We start from the raw sequence: 21,818 nt of genomic DNA on the forward strand, positions 1-21,818 counted from the left end.
ACACCGAAGAGCGGCGACCTCTACACAGCCTTCTTCATTTCATTGCCCACCGTGTCCTGCTTTATTTTTAGACAATGCCAGCAAAGAAAGCCCAGTTATAATCCGAAGAAGGGAAACTAAATCCAGATCCTTGCATGAGTCTGGGGACCAACTAGTACAGCAGCTGCCACCAAGGGAAGGGCTGCCGCGGTCACCGAGCCGGGCCAAGACCAGCCTGGTGCAGGAGAGCCGGGGAGGGCCAGAGACACGGCTTCGTAAGGCTTGTCCACGTCTGAGTGGGTGGAAGGACTTCGTGAGGGCAACAAGGTTTTTTTGGTTGTTGCTGTGGGTTTTCTTTTTTGGTGTGTGTTTTCTTTTGTTTGGTTGGTTTTTGTTTGTTTGTTTTCTTTCCCCACTTCCAACTTATATTGGAAAAAAATTACCTTGAATTACAACAAGCAGTGTTTCTAGACCAGGGTGTCAAACTCATTTTCACTGGGGGCCGCATCAGTCTCGCAGTTGCTTTCAGAGGGTCGAATGTAATTTTAGGACTGTATAAATGTAGGAGTAGTTGTGAAATTACATTGGGCCCTTTGAAAGCAACCGCGAGGCTGATGCGGCCCCTGGTGAACATGAGCTGGACACCCCTGGTCTAGACCTTCAAAGCTCACACCAACATATGAGCAGAAGACACAGCCGCATTCTGATGGTGGGGATCTGATGCTGCAGAGAACACTGCGTCTAACGTATCCCAAGAACGCTGCTAATTTTGCACACAAAAGCAGCCCACCATCTCTACAGCACAGACCTACAGCTTTCCGGCCGTGACGGCCGGTGCTGAGCACACGGAGCTGAGCACTGCAGCTTGCAGAGGTTTGGGCGCCCTGGCTCCCTGCTCATCCTGCGAGCACCGGGCTCCTCAAAGCCCCGAGAGACGCACGTCCCATCTGAGCGCCCTCAGTCCGACCCTCTCTCCTTGGAGGGTCGTGCGCCCCGAGCTGAGCAGGTACCTGCCTGGAAAGGCACACAGCAACAACGGTAAATCGGCAGAGTAATTTAATATGTGCTCGAACTTCCCTTGAAGTCAGTAAATCCAGGCTGAGTATCTTTCTTAATGAAACCTCCCAGCTCCCAGGCAGTTCACTAGGTCCGTATAAGGGATTACGTTGCACCGAATGCCAGTTAGGGGATGATAATTGCCTTTTTCAATCTCAAAAACTTCTCCTTTAGCGAATGAAAATCCTCATACATTCCAGATAATATCTGTAATGCCTCACCGAGGAGAGGTACGTTTTAAAAAGGTTGCCCTATGCCTTGTGCTAAACATTATGACTGTAGCATCACAATTGCTGCTTCAGTTAATTACAGGCTAATTGTTAAACCTCAAAAGAGGGAGTTTCAGCAACTGATGGTGGGGCTCCTGCTACTGCCGCTCACAAGACTGCTTCTGCTTAGTTAGGCCAAACAAGGGCTCCTGGGGTTGTCACTCGAGGCTTTGGTGGCCAACACGTCACCCATTAAGAAAGCGAGGAGTGTCGGACTGCTGGATCAGTATTTATTCCATGGGTTCGCTGCATTGCCCCCCAGTGGTGCACTATGCTTGGGCACTGGACATTCAGATTCATAGATGCATATAAATGCACACAGATGTCCACCTGCTGAAAGGAAAAGCAGCGCTCTCTGGAACAAAGGTGGGCTGAAAGATAGAAGAAATGTCCTTTACGCTGGGGAATTTTAGTCCTCAAAAACCCCAGGCCACATAACAGGTATAAGGGTTTGCCACCTATAGAGTCTGGGTCTTGAATAGCACTGGTTGCGCCCACTGCGTTGCACCTGCCCTAAAAGCTCCCTGCAATCCCAGAGGCAAGGTTTGACTTTGCCACGGACGCTTGCGGACGGTAACAAGGACAGGGACGTACGGCGTTCAGCACGCACAGGGGACCAAAGGGAGAACACGACCCACATCGCAGGAGCTGCCCTCTCAGGGGAGATGCTACTGATTGTGCAACGAGGTATTGCTTCATATTCGGTATCCAAATAGAGAAACAGGAGGAGAACGGAGATATTGTTAGGAAACAAAGGGCTGTTTCACAGTGGCAGATGGCAAAGACAGGAATAGCTAATACAAGCCTTGCTAAAACCTCAGGAGCAAAATCCTCACCTTGCAGCCCTCCGTGCACAAGCTCTGCCAATGCAAGGATCCCAACGTAGTCTGGATTTTGCTTGAAAATGAAAATTTATCTTATTTCCCTGAGGCGAGTTTACACAAAAAGCTCACCGTGCCCTAATGTCACATATCACGCTGTCCTGCTTTAGTAAGTGGCATTTAATTTTCCTCTCCGTCACTGTGGGACTCCCACACAGTCTTCCTGTGCCTAGTTTGGAAGGGAAGCAGCACAACTTTTCTCCCCTCTCAGGTTCTCCGCAACACTTGCTGCCGAACATTTCCTACTTGACTTGTACCATATCTGATGAGATGGTGTTCGCAAAACAAGCACACGCATAGAAACACACCCACTCTCCCACCTCCGAGTTCCCATTTGCCAGCTAGCCCCACTCATTCTTGCACATCTACTGGCTCTCAGCACATTCCGGTTCCTCCTGAATCTCTTACCCCTTGGATTCCAGTCTGACCTTCTCACGTTCTCCCCTCTCTGCTGAAATCCAGCCCCACTCTGCCTCGCTCGGGGACGGTTTGCAGAAGTGTCCCCAGCAGTGGGGGCAGGACCCTGGCAGGCTGTGCCATTGCCCTGGTCTCACCGTGTTCCACCGTCACCCCTCATCTCGGACAACTGCTCCCTGACACTGGCTGCCTTACTCCAGCTGGAATTCCAGCAAGAAAGTGTCCCAGTAACTAATTCATTATCAGCACGAAAGGGCACACAGGCTCTGATGGTCTCTTTTTGACAGGAGATTGAAAGTGTCTTCCATTTACCGCAGTAAATGAGGTTAGTAAACTCTCTCCTGGCTGACAGAAGTCTCTTAATTACTTCCATCAGCCAGGCCATACTTTTAATACTTGATCTTGGTATTCAAGCTGTCAAGAGAAGGCAAATGTTGCCAAATAGTACGCTGAGGCCTTGGATGTTGACAGCAATGCTTACTTTTTCACTGGCAGAGGAAGAAAAGAGGAAATGAAATGAACAATCTGGGGCCATTTCAAGTCAATTGCTCTTTGATTAAAATCTTTCCAAGTGCTGGATTTCCAGTAGTTTCAGTGAATCCTGCAAAGGACCAGCAGGGATGATGATTAACAAAAAAATCCACTCTTCAGTAATGGTTTGGGAACAGTAGCTCCAGAAGAAGCACCTGATTTTATTATTTCAACTAGCAATTTTAAGAAAATGTCCTTAGACATACAGACTTCAAGGGAAGAAATACAAATATCTCTTAGCTCCTGCTTCAGCCAAGAGACCATCCGTTAAGCGTGGAAGGGCTAATATAAAACTATCAGTTAATATCAAACCATCCCCCAGCACAGAAAGGCACCATCGCATCCCACATCCCACAACGCATCTGCAGCATGAGGCCAGAGCGCAAGGTGTTTGCAGCAAATATAAGCATCATATACAATGAGAGACAGAGGGAACGCAGCTTTATCACACTGGAAACATCTAGAAAAATGCCACTGCTCACATTACCTACTGGAATATTGTGCCAGACTCTCACATAGCAGCCCCAAAATTGAACTACTGGCACTACGTGGCACTGTGTGTTCTGTGTATAAACAGAGATCATCGCTACCAGCTTGAAACATGACTCTGCTCAATTTTAGTTTTTTCCAATTCAATATAGGATGCTCAGTGAGTTCAGGCTTTCACGCACTAGAAGATCTCAATATTTCTCTTAAAATTGTACTTACGAGCAGCTTAAGTCGTAACAAAACATGGAAATGCATTGCAATGTTCCTATGCATTTTAAGATTTTACAAAATATATCAGATACATTTGCAAGATTTGACAAGCCCAAACATAACTACTAAACTGAGTGAAGCAGGACACTTAGTTTTAAAAATCACCAAAATATATCAATCATAATAATTTATGTAATTTATATATTCCTTATACAGTGTAGCTGATTATTAAAATATTAGTAATTATCCATAGTGTTTGTTGTGTCTTTCCCCTTAATCAGAGTGAAACCCAAATAACTTCAATTACATGGATTAGTCTCTCATTGTCAGGCTCTAAAAGTCTTTGCCCTGTCATGTTGGGTTACACAGCGCATGGGAATGCTGTTAGAGGAGGTTTTAGTAGGCTTTTCTCAAAGTCGCAAGCACTTTAATGACATAAAACTAAGATAATACATTTTTAGTCTAAAATTTTACAGTGAAATTGCTCAGAATGAGGTTCCCTTCCACATACAATTATCAGCCTCCGCTGCACAACCATTTTTGATAGCAGCTGTTAATGCAACACAAAGATGGCATAAGAAGCGGCGGTACCTTCTCTGGTGATCCTCTCTTCCTCCCCAGGTATTTATGCATTTTCCATTTCCCTACAATGCAACTGGGAGCTGTACAGCAAGAATCCCAGGTTCTACCAAGCTACAAAGCACCAAAGAAATCTGTGCAATAACAAAGCAAAGTACTGAATAACTTCAGCCTGCTTAGAGGTCATGCAAAGAACAGAAGGAAGAAAAACATTGTGGGGAAAAAAGAAAAAAAAAAATATATATATACACACCTGAACTAGAGAAAGGAGGTAGACAGACTCTTGCCTGCCAAATACAGCAGTAGGAAACATTACCTGAGAGCCACCAGAAAGAGCTTGTTCAGCTGGCTAACACTGGGAATCACACCCGAAAGCATCTCAGACAGCATTTCTGTTTGTCTTAATAAAGAAACCAAAATGCAATTAAATGCAACGTCACCTCATTTGGAATACAACTTCTTCAGCAAGGGGAGGTGTCCATGCAGATCAGGCCAGCAGGACCCGTGGGAAGCTCATCTCCTTTGGCACCAGCGTTTCACCACCAGCAACGGCATCGGCACAGAGCGAACAAGCCGCACAGTCTGAAATCTGAACTCGTTCATGGAGTTCCCACATACATGGCCATCTGTTTTCCTCAAGATTTTTAAATGCAGAGGAATGACCCTGGTGTGAGGCTTTGCTCAGCGCCATGATGAGTCTCTCCTCTGCGCTATAAATACCCTTGTATTAGCATTGCAATTAAAAAATACAACCCTACAAAAATCAAAGAGACATCAAGAGATTCACAATTGAAGCCAAACTCAAGGCTTTGGCTCTTTTTTGGAGTTTATTTTAAATAAATTACTTTATGAGGTAATTCCAATGGGCTTGAGGTCTGCAATGCAACCTTACATTAAAATATTTATAGCATGCAAGGAAAGATAATTTCTGATTATCCATTGGAATAAGCTCTTATATCCGCCTCTTCGGCATCACAGTTTTTAAGGGCATACTGCGAAAAAACCTACAGATTTAAATGATTTGAAATCTTCATTGTACAGTCATAACTAAGCCTGTAATATAATACCTCTTACTGAAAACATCCTTGCATGAGGCAGGACGCCCTCAAATCAAGCCATCGAAACTAATTTCACTGATGACGCCATTTTCTTATTTCTTTCGCTGCCATTTTAGCATCGTGGTTACTCCACATTTTCACGAGAAGTAGCCGTGCGTTCTTGCCCCTCTGAGAGGAAACCACGTTCAAATAGCGCAGTGACAAATAAAACCCGTACGTTGAATTTCTGCCCGTGTCGTGTCCTTGCATGGCAAGGGCAGGGACGAAGCACCGTTGCCATTGCAGACCACACTTTGGTTTTCTGTACCGAGAGGTAGTGAGGAGTCTCCCACAATGGTGTAAGCTGAGAAACCAGCCCCTGGAAACCTGTCAGCACCGCACGAAAAATTGATAAGGTCGAGGAGAGAGGAACATCCAGCCCTGTTACAGGAGGTTTCTCTCCGAATACTACAGAAAACACTAGCTAATAAGGGAGTAGTTTGAAAAGAAAAAGGCATAAAGTAGGCGTACGGACAAGCTTGCAGTGTCTGTCGCTGGACTAACTGCACATTAACATCAACGTATAGGCAGCAAAAATAACCCATTTAGCCTGGTGGCAGAGAATTCCTTTCTCCAGACATACTGTTCACATCCGAAAGCAAAACTGCCATCCCTATCAGTCAGTCAAGTATTTCCCAGCCTGAAATGGTATATTTCTTATGGAATATCAGCGAGAGGGACAAAATATTAAATAAATCTGCTAGCCATTAACACCCAGTCTCCTCTAACCCACTTCTGCAAATTTTAGTGCAATCCTCCAATCTCCCTCCACCCTGTAAAGTGCTTTATCCTTCTGTCTGGGTGGGAGCAGGTAACCTTGCTGTTTGTGAGAAACAGGGCTGTTCTCAGGCTTTTTTGGAAAGAACACACATTATTGGTGTCTGTGCACCTCTTCCTTCACAATTTCAGATGTATAAAAACAATTAAATGCCTTCAACTATATGCAAAAAAATAGTAATTGTTTCTTTTTACCTCCTGTGGACACGAGTAGGGAGCCCGGCAGCGCTGAGCCCGACGCTCTCCTTGTTCTCGGGCTGACTCAAGCTGACGGATTTCGGCTGCCGTGCCCCCATCCCGCCGCAGAAAGCCCGCGTACCGCCTTCCTGAACGTTCCTCGGGAGCGCTAGTTATCTTTCTGCTTCCGTAAAAAAAAAAAAAAAAAAAGAAAAACAAAAAACACAAGCCAAGCAAAAATGTTCCAGCCTCCATCTGTATGTCAGACACAAAGCGATGCACGCAGCAAACGCTCACTGCCTCGAAGGGACAACGCCTGGTTCAGAGACATCAAAACGCTGTCAGCACCGTAAACGCGATAACCAAGTTAAACCGGGATGCAAACCCTAAACCCCGGCATAGGCGGCTTTCCCAGAGCCACAGCTCCACTAAGGGGCTCCCCGTAACATTCCTATTGCAATTTGAAGTTTCCCAGAAAAACCCACATACAGAAAGAAAACCTTTCCGAAGTTAAATCTACTTTATTTCACCGATACTGGCTGGCTAATGCTACAAAGAGCCAAGATTACATGCATTTTAGGATATGATTTATTTTAAATACACACTGAGATTTCAAGAAAAGGAGCACATTTAAAGTTCAGCTCTCTTAAATAACATGAGATGATTTGGCAAAATCATCCACCTGAGTTAAAAAATAATCCCAAATCAGACAGCCCATTCTTCCTAAATATTTATAAATAAATCATAGCTACTTTGTTCACCTAATAGGTATTTTAAACATGGCAGCATGTGCCTGGGAATAAATATAAATATTTTACTGACAATGAAAGCAAGCAATTTGGAGGAGTTCCTATGTGTCATATCATCTTTAAAGCCTCAATTTAAACATGCCGTGGTCTTTAGAAATGGTGTTTCCTTACTACACTGCTGATACATTTCACAAGTTAATTATTTAAATTACCTATGAATTATTAATTGCAGATCATTAAAATAAAAACCAGAAGTCTGGAATATGCCTGTTACAATTATACAATTTATATTTAAAAATGTGAGATGCTATAAAGCTCAGAGAGAAAATTCTCCGCTGCGACAAATGATAGAATAAACACTTTATCCTTTCTCAGCTTATTTCTCCTATTGTGTAATAAACTGAAGGTTTAAACTTTCCTGACTTGGGGCATGAGACCAGTGTGCTGAGGATACACCGGAGACAAAAGGTTTCCATTTTTCTCCTCTGGCTGTACTCCACCCTTGCGAAGGAACTCTCTAGCAGTGCATGCCTTTATTTGCGCGTTGCATTAACAAGGCACTCAAGCTTTCAGACTTTAATGTAAATGAAATGCCAACTCCAGATGCTGCTGACAGATATCACAGAAAGCCCTGCTATAAGAGACCTACAGCTAATTAATAATTGCAGTGGCTCAGTCATTTTTCCGTACATTAATTTATGGAGCTTCATCGAACTCTGTCTCCCACCCACTTCAGACAAAGGAAAATAATTTGCCACACCGTACCAACTGGAAGGATAATTGAGCCGTCTCCCACATTGGGTCAGTGGAGGTTGCTCCCTCCATCTTTTTTTACACATGCAAACCATACATTTCATTGTCTTTTACTTGATTTCTTGCCGAGCTGCTTTTGTGGCAAGACCTCTCCTTAGCACAGGTAATCTTGTTTAAAAGAGGCAACTTTTTGGCCATGCTGTGCCACCGTGTCTCCCCTCTGAGCAGTTCAGATATTTCTCAGCCGACAACAGCAAAAGTGCAGAAGATGGCAAATAAGCACCTTAATATTTGGGGAGGGAAGGAGGCAAGTGATTCTCTGCTGCAAGAGCCCAGGCACTGTCCTGGCTCAGCACATTTCATTAACCTGCTTTTCTCCATATACAGAATGAGAATTGAAAAGAAAGGAGAAAAAGCAACCCACTCTACACTTGTGTCCCCATACCGAAGGCAGATAGCTCCCAGTTCACACGCAGCCTCCCAGTCCCTAGATCTGAGAGTATTAAATCAGCTGCCACCCACCCAGCCAGTCACAGCCACCACGGTTATATAAATGTTAATTCCCTGACTACTTCCCTTTACTATGATTTTACTGGCTTAACCCCTTTCATAACATACCCTATTCACTTGGAAGAGAGGTGGGGTCTAGGCTGCAAACTCCAGTTGACTAAGCAAATATACTTCCCTACCTCATTTAAGAAACTAGCAAAAAAAAAAAAATCTCAAATTATTTCAATTATTTTGGGCAAGTAGAAGTATTTTCTATGCAATTTTCATTCTTATCCCCCATTTGAAATCCTTACTTCAAAATAAAAATCAAAGAAAGTTTAGCTCATCTTCTAAATAAATCATAAGTGCATCGGTAAGAGCAAGCAGAGTAGACCAATATCTTTGCACCACAATGAAAACTAGGAGAAAAATCATACAATCAAGTAGCATCTTTATTTTTCATTTAAAACACTTCTGTAGACATTTCATAGCCTAAGAAGAGAAAACAGGAATGAAGGCTTTCAGAAAGTTATGCTACTGTATTTCTGCTTAAATGAAAAGCCAAGTCAGCAATGTCAAGAGGGTCTTTAAAAAGGCAACACGACTGAAACCCAAAGCAGACACTGGGCTGCCCCACCCAACAGCTGCTCCAGCCAAGAATATTAGAAGGTAAAGGCACCGACCTTAAGGTTCTTTTCTGTGAGCAAAGCACGGTATCTCCAAAAGTACCCACCTGTTCTCCTTCATTACTCACCTACACATTTAAACAACCTGCAGCAACAGCACAAATTAAAAATGCCATAGAAGACACCTGAAGGAAAACTCTCTTATCAAAGCAAGCTTTTAATCTTCATTTTATATATTTTTAAACATAGACGTTCCTACCTGTAGATCTCAGTACTGAGGAGTTACAAACCTGTTAATGCTGACTGTAACTGCCACACTTCAAGTGCCTGGTATTTAGGCTTACACAGCTCTGTCTTTCTGTATTAATGCTCAAGTTTTCTCATCTTAAAAAAAAAAAAAAACATATATATATATAAAAAAATCAAACCTGCAAGTCCTGAAATGGCTGAGACAGTCAAGAGTCCAGCAAGACAATAAGAAAACAGCTGCTTTCCCCGGCTGAGCACCACTGCCCATAAAGAATCTATATAATTTTTTTTTCCAGTGGTGCTTTATTCAAATTCTAGGGAAAGCATCAGTCTGAAACCAGTAACTGATGGGAGTAACAGTTTATAGGTTACAGAAGGATATTTTATTGTTAACGGACTGTACCATGTAGGCACTAGGAGGGGGTGAGGCGGCAGGCAGGCAGGAGCAAAGAGATGCTGCTATTTTTTTTTCCCCGAGCCACTGCAATTACTCTGATGTGAATTTTTGATGACTTCCGACATATTGCATGGTTAATAATCGTTTCAGCTGTCATGTTTGGTTAATGTGGAAAATGCATTTGCTGCATTGTGATGCAGCACTCCAGCCACAGATTGTAACACCAGTTGTGAAGCTATTCCCTTAACTGAGCTGCATGAATTTGCACATACCATGAGGCTGAAATAAACGGTAGTTTGATTTTTATACAGCAACAGAAAGCTTCTGCCATTTTAGACCTCCAGAGCTGTTGAAACAACTTGTACGGGCAAATAATTTTACTGCATCTTAATTGGTGTCAATGGTGTATAAAGCAGAGCTTTGATTCTCTATTGTTTTGCTGGGTTTGGTTATTTAGCAGTTAAAATACTTAGACACTATTTACATTAAACACCGCACTTTCTTGTAGCTTTGAACAGGTTATTTAATTGTAAGCATATATACCTCAATGAAACTGTCAGCACTACAGAAATGCAGTCCTGTTATTAATACAGGTTTAGCCTAACTACCTCTTTCTCTATAGGATACTTATGAACGTTTTATAACATTGTCTTACAAATGATTGCATGCGGAGTGAAAATTTGCTGCTTCCAAACAAAGAAGGTTCTATTTGCAAAGTGCCACTTCTTCACCTACGCTTCACACATCAAACAAAAAGTATAAGGTTACATAAAATACTAACATGTGCCTTTCATTGTCACCAATAGAAAAACAATGCTGCAAGCAACCGTGCAATTACAAGAGGGGATGTAAAACAGCAGAGATGAAACCATGCTAAGAGCCAGTCACCCGATGATTAAAGTCAGGCCAGTATACTCCAGCAGTCAGGTGATGGTGCCATCATTACAGTGCAGAAAGCCAGAGAAAAATCGAGAAATGGACCACCCCCATCTTAAAGAAAAAAAATTAGAAGCACCAAAGAAATAAGGAATACGTTTGCTAATACACAAAATGTACAACCATGAAGTGTTTCACAAAACATGAGCATGACACTATCGGGCAGTTACTTTCACAGGTCCCGAGTGCACATTTAACCCACGGTGCCAACAGCTCCTGTCCCCAAATCCAAAGTTGTTTCTTTGTAAATCCCAGGACAGCCCTGCTGCAATAGTGCTGCATTCCACAATTCAGTAACTCTGCTTACCAAATGCACGTCTTGTATTTGCAAACACACATACACACACAAAAAATTTCCAGGTTCGGGATGTCAACATTTAATTTAATGCAGCACAGAATGGTATCAGCAGAGTGGTTTACTGTGCATTAACATTGATGTATCTGCAGAATCACCACCAATTTGTTATTTCCACTTCTGTTTTAATTAAAACAACACTACAGGGTTATCGGCTGGACATGAAATACCAGTAAAAATGGTGCAGGATATTTTATATAGAGGGAAAAAAAACCCCACGAGTCTCTGAATTAGCATTGTACTCAGATTTGGGAGCAATTCCTATTAACAGCGTTCCATGTGTAGAAGGTTCCAGGTGACTCGGGCTTACCTATCCCAAAGGCACCTCACACAATTCAGAACTTCATGAGTGGCAGAAGGGTCTCTTGTATATGGTACACTCTGGCTTTGAAACCAGCAAACTTGATCCTAAGGGTGATTTTCCTCAAACCCTCCCTGCTTGTGCCCAAATTAACATTGCACTGACTACCTGAATCCTTGTACCAGGAGTGGAGAAGATGGGTCCAAACCCACCGACGTTCTTAAAGGAAAATCCCATCCAGTTGCATTGCAGGGAAAACCACTGATCACGACCGGCTACACCCAAGAGCATCAAGTCCCTTTCAGGAGAGGAAGGGTACACATTGCAGGAATGATCTAACGCTGGCATTCCTCCTGCATTTCCGAGCATCTGTGCCCAGCTGCGTCCCTGCAGCCGTGCTCGCCTCAGTAACCTGCCACTCACCTCACGCACAGCTCCGTTTTTGGATGGCTCCTTCCCGTTTACCCCACTGAAACCCACTAGTGGTGCAGAGCCAGGAGCACAGAGGATACATAGAGCTTTTGCTTTCTAGCCAAACCTTAAAACAGGTAAAGGGCATTATCCGGAGAGACAGTCAGCTCTTTGGGACAGGTTGTAGCCCCGTCAGGGATTTCAGGAGCGATTTCAGGAGCATAATGACCCATCGGAAGCTGATAGCCACTACTTAAAGATGTTGCTTTTATCAACAGACATTCCCTGTTATTTTCTGGCCATGTAATGTTACTGCAGAAGCTACTCCCAACTGCAGAGCTATGCATTACAGATCAGCACAGTTTATATATTTTTTTTTGTTCTACATATTGCATTGCCAGCTCACGGTACTGCAGGGAAAGCTCTCCCAGTGTGGCTCAGCACAGCATTCTCTCCCCTTACCTATGGATTTCTTAAAGCAACAGCTTTGAGGGATAGGAACAGAAACTACTCACCCCAAATGGCTGTTAGTGTAAACAACTCTGAGTGGTAACCCTGCTAAGATGTCGGAACTGCTATCTGTTTCTCTGGCAATCAATTTAGCAGAGTGTTCCGTCAGCTCATGCAGCAATCACTTCTGCACTCAAATGTGACTGTGGGAGGAGAAGGGAGCAAACTGCTGTTCAGGGCTGCTGGGCCACAGCTAAGGAAAACCATAAAAGTTTTCCTTCCAAGTAGAAAGCATCATATCCCTAAGAGAACGATGATGCAAAGATCACGTAGAAGCTGTTAGAATCTGTATATCCTCTTTTGTATTCAGGATCGCTCCCTCTATCTCTGGGTGTCCACAATGACCTCCCTACCTTTTAGGTACAGCTGCATCTCTGGAGTGAAGGGGATTCCTTCACCACAACTACAAAAATCAAATATGCTATCACCCCTACTTTAAACTCAAGAAAAACAAACATAAAACATGCTAGTCTACAATCATCCCTGGATGTGCTCCTGTATTAGCTCCTTTTTGAAGTCCTACAGCTGCAACACCCACCATCATCAGCGAGCATTAGCCAGCAAAAGAAAGAGACATCGCTGGCAACGACTTAAAACAGCTCCTTCCCAAAACCCTTTTCTTCTCTGCTTAATCCAGTGCTGTAGCAGCTGCAAATACTGCACTGTCATACTGGGTCTGGAGAGCACCTCAAAGCATTAGCTCCCTTCCTCTCTGCAAGGCTGGCAGGGTGATTATCCAGCATTAACGACAGGCTAGGTCTCTTCAGAAGGAGGGCTGTCATCCCCAGCGCGCTGCCTCCGCTTTCAGCTCTGCACACTCATCCTCGCCCTGCAGAAAGAGGAGGCGGACGATTCAAGTAGGTTGCGGTGAAGAGGAGAGGAAGAAAATCCAGGCTAACACCTTCACATCAATACAGTTATATTCACACGCAAACAGTGCACAGAAACAAGTCAGACTGAGTGTATTACTATGCCCCTGGCCTGTCTGGCAGTGAATTTGGGCTTTGTGGCACAGGGCTAAGTTTCACAGACTGAGACCACAAGTTATCCAGAGTCAAAGCAAAAACTAGAACTGGGAAGTGACCAGTCCCAGTAACATCTAGTTCCATCATCACAGAAAGCCATCCTCTTGCAGGGGAAAAACCACCAGCTCACTCAGACTGGGAGTCACTGGCTTATTACAGAGCTCAAAGGAGACCCCGAGTTTCAACACAGCTTTCTGGGGCTGAATTTGCACCAAACACGAGGCAAGATGTAAATGCACAGAGAGGTGGGGGGGGGGGGGTCGGGGAAGAGAGAAACACAAATTCTGTAACATGAAACGAATGACGGTCCCAAGCATGGGAGAGTCGTAGGGAAGCCCAGCCAAGCAGAGGATTAGCACCAACACTGGCAGGGCTGTTTCTGCCATCCACACCCCAATTAACGGTATCATTTGTCAGGATGAATAGGGAACTTGCACTCAATTCGGCAATTTGACAGAGTGTCACTGAACTACCTCATGTCCATATTTATCCAAGAGGCGAGAGCAGGAACCAGTTTTAATTAGAGCCTTTTTAACAAAGAACCAAGGGTATTACCCATGCTCTCACCATCGAGCAATAATTGAGATGTAATCGTTTAAACAAAGTGCAACAAGTGTCCATTTACCCAAAGCCATTGTTAAATATCTACTAGGAGATTTTCAAAATTACACTGTGGCATGAATATGCAAACCACTTTCCATCTTTAGCATTAAAAAGAATAATCACCTTTTTAAAAAAATAAAAACCATCACAACAAAAACTGGAAGCCAAACAGCTATTTTGCAGCAGAATTTGAAGAGCGTTTTAAACGTGCCAATGCTAATTTAAAAGGAAGGGGGGAAAAGAAGTGATGGCTCTGCTTTGGGGCCATTAAACTCTGCCAGGAAAGCCCTCTTTTGTACAGCATTAGTGTGTGCTATAAGTCTGTAATTACGCATAGAACATGTTAATTTTTAATTCTGAATGCTAAACCCTTTTTTATATACAAGCCCTGAATGCCAATCCCTCTCGCAGATGACTGCAAGTACCGACACGACCAAATTCAGCTCTCGGTGGTAAAAGCGCGCTCTCCCCGGGAGGTTCGGCACCGCACGCTGGAAAGCAACTCAACTGCGTAGTAAAATAGCTCTTTTATAAAACTGTCGCCTCAGCATCGTGGCAGGCAAAATCCCCTCAACCCCAGAGCCTATTAAACAAAAACCATATGGTCTCTGATATTCACACCTTCGTCACAGCATTCTTCTGGCTGGCTACTGGATTTCTTAACACGTTTTCGCAAGAAGCTGAATTTCCATGTCCCTCGCATTCCCATACACAGGGAAGCGCAGGACACACGGAAGTTACCAAATGCTGTTTGGAGGCCCATACCAAGTTAATGACTGTCAAACACTAAGCTCATCTTTCATCTCTTCTGACTCCTACTGATGCCTGCAATCCACAGAGGGACCCGACTTAAGAGCACGCTTTGACACAGCCCATCAATGAATTATTAACTCCAGCGGAAGTCGCAAAGCATCAGCTAGTAGCGATCACAATCCTTCTGCGATGATTAACCAGAATGCAATTATCAGTGCTGCTGCTTCTCACAAAATGTCTCCGAATTCTCCATCACACAAAGCCCAAAAGGCATCACACAGGCGCGCACACACATACGTAAGCAGAAACAATTCTGTGCTTTTAGCTTTGTTTCGTCAGGGTTATATTATCGGTTGTGGATGGTCTGAGAAACACAGCTCTGCCCTCCCGCCTGCATTACAGCAGTTGTACATGGACTTGCATCACTGGAAGAACACTGACATACGCAGAATCAAGCCCATATTCTTAATTTCCGTAGCTATTCAACCCAAGCAGCCACAGAAACCTGCCCGCAGTTTCAGACCCATCCTTTCCAAGGTCACGTCATAGAGCAGAAGCTGTTTCCAGCGCAGGGCCCAAATGGGCACGCACACGTCAGAAGCTGTGGCTCCCCGCCTGCTCACCAATGGACAGATGAAGGCAGATGCATTCAGCTCCTGTGATGACGAGCGCTGCTCAAAAGGGCATTCCCAGCCTCCTCTGAAATGGAGGCAGAGGGGGTCACTCTGCAACCTGGATATAACCTGTGGGCTTCCAGTAGCACCCCAACATAGAGGGAAAACAACTCGCTCAGCTCTCTGCTGAGGGAATTCAGGCAGCTCCCGGTACTAAAGCAAAAGGTGCCAAGAGGCAACAAACCCTAGTCACAGACCTAAAATGACCTGCTGAATCCTAAGACAGGGATGTTTTCTTGGGACAGGATACCACACAGTTCCACAATTAGCAGCAGAGAGGCAGGGTGAAGGCAGAATTTTAGGTTTCCCTTAGCAAAAAAGCTAAATTTGTGCTTTTCCTTTAATGACAGCTGCCAGTGCTGAAGGAAGTGGCACTAGAACCACTGGCCTGCATGGGAAATGAACACCCACAAGCATGATGGTTAAAATCAATCACAGCGGTGCATTCTGGCTTTGCCAAATCATCCTTGTATTTTCTACAAAGTACAACTAGAAAAAAAAAAAGGGTATTGGCACCTTGGCGGGCTCAATTAGAAGTCAGGTCTACTCTATTCAGGTCTTTATACTTTGCTCATTATATTAACATCCAAGTGCCTTCCAGTCCTGCATTAAGTGACATGACTAAATCTGTCACATGTTGTTTGTTCTGTTCTCCCTTTCCTGGGGGAGAGGAAACGCAGGGTTCGAGGGGCTCATGGAACAGGCAGCAACTGGGGAGGGAGATTCCCCCAGCCCTGGCTCAGCCTCCTCACACAGAGCACACACTAGCCATGCCTGCTTGGTTAACTGTTTAATATTATCATCATCACCCTAATGATTAAGAAGCTGTACATATTAAAAAGATGGGTCAGCACCAAGCCTCCTCCCAATAACATTTCTATGAGGGATTGACAGAATTGGAAGACAAACAAAAATCTGTCCTTTGCAGACCAAATCAAGTAATTTGAAGGGGTTTATCCATTCATTTCTCTGCTTGACCCTACTTGCCTTGTCATCTTACATTAGACAATACTGAAGATACAATTTCCAGCAAAGGAAATAAAGGTGTACATCTCTTGAATTTGACTGAAAAGAAAGACGAAGCCATGAAGAGCTTATCCTGTCTTTAAGTACCTTCCAAAACACACATCTTACAACTTCAGAAGTTTCATCTGGAATATCAAAACTAGAAGACTGAAATCAGTGATTTTATTTATTTTGTGCTCACCTGCCTTTCACCTTTCCTAGTGATCCTCCATCTGTACATCTCTATCCTTTTTATGTTGAGAAGTACTTACATCATCTTGCTTCTGAGGTACCACTCAGTAATTCTTTGCAAAGACAGTGGTTAAGTATTGAGATAGCTAGAGAATGGAAAGAGCTAGAAGGAAAAGAACTGGGAGGAATCAAATCTTTGAGCTCCACCAAGATGATCAAGGATCAACAATGCTACATGTCTTAAGATGAGCTAGCTGTGATTAAGCAGGCACTTCTAGTAGAAGCAAGTGTCTGGAGAAAGGTCAAACTCAAGAACATAAATTTGGAAACAACAGGCTGCAGGGAAGGAGACCCTCACCACCACCTTCTCCTCATTTGTCCACCCAAACACTCCAAAACTGAGGGCAACAGAAACCTACCAAAACCCCAAACCGTCAGATTAGAAGAGAAGCAAGGACTCATCCAAGTCAAGCAAGGGGAATACACACAGCTTTCATTTGATGCAATGTGCATAGCCATACAAACCAGGGATTAGCCTTTTACAAAAAAGAACAACCTTTTCAAGTGAATAGATGAAGAGACTCTCAGGAAGGGACTGATGCTGACTCAGAAAACTATTAAAAGGACAAAGTGACTTTCAAATAGAGATCACTAGTTCAAACATGAACTAGATCAGTAGTGGCCAAGACTAAAGCATCTAAAGACTGATTAGTGGTTTAAACAAAAACATGTTCTTAATCTTCCTTTAGCTCCTGCCACAAATGCCCATATTGCAAGTTCACTGCAAAAGGTAACACAGAACTTACCTTCTGTCCCAGCCCTGCAAGAACAGCCAGGGCTCCGGTGGGTACCCAGGGACACACCTGTCCCCAAAGGCACTAAAGCAGCATGAAGGCTGCACAGCTCCATTTGCTCAAAGTCGAAGTTATTTCTTTTAGTTGTGACTCTCTCCCTCAGCATGCTCACCTGTGAATTGCTGGGTACATATAATTAGCTACTGCATTTAAACATAAGCCACCTAGAATCTATAAACAAGCGTAAAGATCACATTGCAGGTTTCCAGGGGATTATTTTGTCAGTGAATTTTCCAGTAAAATTACTTTGCCGATTCATTAATGTCACGTAACTTACATGTTCACGAAAAATAGACCCACTAAATATCATTTATCCTTTTTGCTAACACTGATCAGAAGAGGGTCCAATTATCACTAGAGATCTTGCAGCATTGCAGGCTCAGGCACATTATCTTAAAGGTCTTTTCCAACCAAAACAATTCTATGATTACGAGATGCCTTACTGCAGAGGATCCTTCCAGAAGATGCCCAAAGAAGGCAGACAGGATTCCAAAACATACATTTCACTAATGAAAAGTAGTAAACACACACTGTTGAGCACTCAGGAGGTACATCCAGTTATGCAGCTGCTTTAACTTGGGTCATCAAGCAAGACTGAGGCATCTCCTGTCCATCTGCTCAGGGAATTGCAGCTCTACAACTGCACCATGCTGTGTAACACAGACACCCAGAGAAGAAAGTCTCTTCTCACTATTACTGAGCACAATAACACAGGCTGCAGATGCATTAATAGTTACTTGGAGTTTGGGTCAAACCACTCTCCATATACTATTCATTAAGCAAACACTTCCTTGTGGACCAGAAGTTTCAGTAGTACACCGATGATAAAACATATCAACGCATATTTTTACATAAAAATATTAGGTGCTGAACAATTATGATGTAACATATTCACATACTATCACTGAACTTGGGTCTTGCAAGTAACGTGAATTCCTGTGTATATTTATTGCAATAAGGACATGCTGGAGGCAAAGATAAAGAATACTTGATTTCTTTTTTAAAGAAAACTTTATCAATATTTGCTCCAAGCAAGATCTTCCAGCTGCTGAAGTTTAATACTACCCCAAACACATTTTCTCTAGGGTCCTTCATTATCAGCAAGGGCCTTTCTTGCAAGTCCACACGTTCTTTCAACAGATTCTCTTTGCTACCTAATTTGAAAGCCTTAGGCGTTAAGTGTTCGAGGAATGCAATCAAATCCTGCCCTTTCCACGCCTACTGGGACACCTACTAATTCACCCTCCTGTAGAGAGAAAGTTTATCATCTCTTGGAATTGCGAGTATCTAAAAAAGCAGAACAGGGCAACTTAAATTGGCATTGCAAATGGCCTATAAATAGGCCACAGTGTAAATTAAATTGCTATACGGCAACATCCTTTCTTTGCTACCTTTTAAAGCTAAACTCCAATGAAGTCAGGTAAGCAGTGATCACACCATACAAGAGTCCACGGAAAGTGAATACAAGTGCTTAGAAATTGCGTTGTATTCCACACAAAGATGAGCTAAAAATCCCAAGTAGCTTGTTCGCTTCTCTCTTTCGCATTTAGTACAAAAGAAAAGAGATTCATTTCCAAATTCCTTCATTGTCTGTCACCAAAACTGAAAATATTTAAAAGTCACCATAAAATTCCACAGACCAAATACAATAATTGAATGGATATGAACTGCACAGCAAAAACAAACCAACCAACCAACCAACCAAACAAACAACAAAAAAACCAAAACTGAAGGTATTTCTCCAGCATCTTTATATGTTTTGGAAAGACAGCTGAACAATGTTGAAGGCCGCCTTTGCACAGAACAATCAGGTTCGGCACGCCACTGAAACAGGGGAATGGAGTAGGGCGGAGAAAGAAACACTAAGCCCAAAATCTTCCATGGCAGAAAAAAGTCAATTTTAACACAAATACCAACACAAGCTTAATTTAGGTAACTGTACCACTCACACTGGTATTCGCATCAGAGATGGAGTCACTGCTACTACTTCCCAGCAAGAGAAAAACATAATTTTTTTTTGGCAAAAGTATAATACTAATTTCTCTTAGAAAGGTAGACTCTAACAGGCAATAACCCCACCTTATAAAATCATATTATTTAATGGAAAGCTGAAATGACAGGAAAGATACTGCAGCAACTCTTGGCCACAAGTCTGAGTAAGATTAAATAACGCTCAGGACAGTAGCCAGAGGGCAAACTCTTGGCTCCTCACCTTTTGTCAAGTGTTTCTCCTCACATTTGGTAGAGCAGAAAGTTGTTTCAGTCTCCCTTAATTTCCAGTACTTGCTTCTAGCTGTAGTGAAGTATTTTGGCTTGGTGTGATTACTGTTCTTCACAGCAGGTTGTAAAAAACAGCAATACTGATAGAACCACAGAGCTGAAACAATGTCATTCCCCACCTAAAGTGTGTGTTCGATGTCACCCCCCAAAATAAGAGACATGAGGAGCAGTTGAGGGAGCTGGGGCTGTTCAGTCTGGAGAAAAAGAGGCTGAGGGGAGACCTGATCGATGTCTACAACTACCTGAAAGGAGGTTGTAGCATGGAGGGTGTTGGTCTCTTCTCCCAGGTAGCAAGTGGTAGGACAAGAGAAAATGGCCTCAAGTTGTGCCAGGGGAGGTTTAGATTGGATATTTGGAGAAAATTCTTCACATAGAGGGTTGTCAGGCATTGGAACAGGCTGCCCAGGGCAGTGCTGGAGCCATCATCCTTGGAGGGGTTTAGAAGACATCTAGATGAAGTTCTTAGGGACATGATTTAGTGCTGGAGTTAGGTTATGGTCTTGATGATCTTGAGGGTCTCTTCCAACCAAAATGATTCTACGATAAACCAAAGCAAGCTTAATCCTTTTCTGTTTTGTGAAGGATTGTGCTTCTATAAAAGGGAGTCAGAAGAGGAAGGAGAGACAGCGGGCAGAAAACTTCAGATGTACCCGAAGGGGCACAGGGTGCCTGTTCCAGGGAGCAATTAGAAGGGAAGGGCTTGGGGTAACTGCTGGCTCATCACAGTGACCAACAATTCATAGCAATTAAAGTTTCCACCCTGGTCTACCTTACCAATACAAAAAAGCCACCACTACAGTCAGGACAACTGCTTTGCACAAATATTGTTCCTGCACAAGAGCAATGGCACCAGGCCTTCCATACCCATCTCCCCAAAACCTGACGTAGTCTTTTCTACAAGCTAGAAATTTGTCCGGTTAGCAGCACAGCCCCAAGACCTGAGCCGAAGGGACCAAGCGGAACAGGTACCATTAAATAATCCAGTGAAGCACCCCAGGAACTGAGCGCAGATTAATGATGGTGCTGCAGGGAAGAGAGCCCTAACGCACATCTGAGAAGAGTTACGAGATGACAACAGTCATGTTTTTATGGGCAGTGCCAACATGCACCACACTTGTGAAGCGATACAAACAAAACCTTCCTCCAGAAAAAACAATGACTAGTTTTAATCTAATAAATTAAAGACTCAGTAATATTACTCTGCATCCCTGAGCATCTATCAACAGCTCAGCAAGCACTGGGCAGGTCAAAGATAAAAGGTGAAAAATCTTAAAAGGCACAAACTGCAAAACGTCAGGATTCCTGCCTCTATCTTCTTAGTGTCTCCTGCTTCAGAGGTTCATTTCAGTATGTAAAGGTTAACAAATACCGAACAACAAGGAGACTCAAGACTTGCCTTTTTTATTTTTTATTTTTTTTAATCCAAACCACATTAGTACTTTCGGATAGGCAAATTATATTATAAAATGCAGGATTTCAACCATCTGGCACCAAGCCAACATTTTAATGGACATTCAAACACTAAGTAAGGAAATGGTTGTGCATTAAGCCTACCAATAAGTCAACAATCAATGCTTCAGTATTACAGTAAAAATACAATGTACCCTTTATAACTGCGTCTGGCCTCATCCTTCTTTGTCAAGCTCAGTTCTAAACAAAAAAAAAAAACAAAACAAAACCAAACCAAAACCAAACCAAAACAAAGAGTCTTGAAGCAAGAAATGAAGTACATATTATTTCACAGCCACCAAACACTTATTTTAAAGTCTAGACCTAATTGGTCCACTGTACAGATTTTTTTTTTTCCCCCCAACTGTGTACTGACAGGGCAGAAAAGTCAGGAATAAAAAGGACAAAAGTTCATACACAAAATTAATCAGGCAGGTCAATAGGTAGGAGCAGCAAAATAAAGAAACCTCAAACAGCTAAGCCCCAAGCAACTGCAGATTAGGAGCCTGGTTCCAACTCTATCTCCAAAAAGCATCTCAGCCAAAAGAAAACAAAAGAGAATCGCATCGAAGCATACTAACATTTGGGTTTTAATCCAATTCATAGATTTTAATTGCCTGCACAGTATCAGTCCTGTATGTCCCCTCTCAACCTATTCTATCATTTTGATCAAATGAAGCCAAAGGCAAACTCTGCAGAGTACGGGATTTGGACACCCTCTGGAAAGCGTGCGCATCAGGCAGTA

General features: G+C 43.2%; 1 protein-coding gene across 2 annotated transcripts in view; it reads right to left on the minus strand.

The window, feature by feature from the left end:
• The window catches only part of NUP93 (nucleoporin 93), a 78,691-nt gene that overhangs the window by 33,407 nt on the left and 23,466 nt on the right, over window positions 1–21,818 (minus strand). The window contains exon 1 of one of the 2 annotated variants that reach the window (XM_065640599.1): window positions 6,481–6,532. The exons of the other annotated variant lie outside the window; for it this stretch is intronic. The gene's annotated coding sequence lies outside the window, so the exon portion shown is untranslated. Of the gene's footprint in view, window positions 1–6,480; window positions 6,533–21,818 lie in introns of those variants that run through there. 2 annotated transcript variants of the gene reach the window in all.

The sequence above is a fragment of the Caloenas nicobarica genome, chromosome 9, assembly GCF_036013445.1.
Source record: "Caloenas nicobarica isolate bCalNic1 chromosome 9, bCalNic1.hap1, whole genome shotgun sequence".
NCBI lineage: Eukaryota > Metazoa > Chordata > Aves > Columbiformes > Columbidae > Caloenas > Caloenas nicobarica.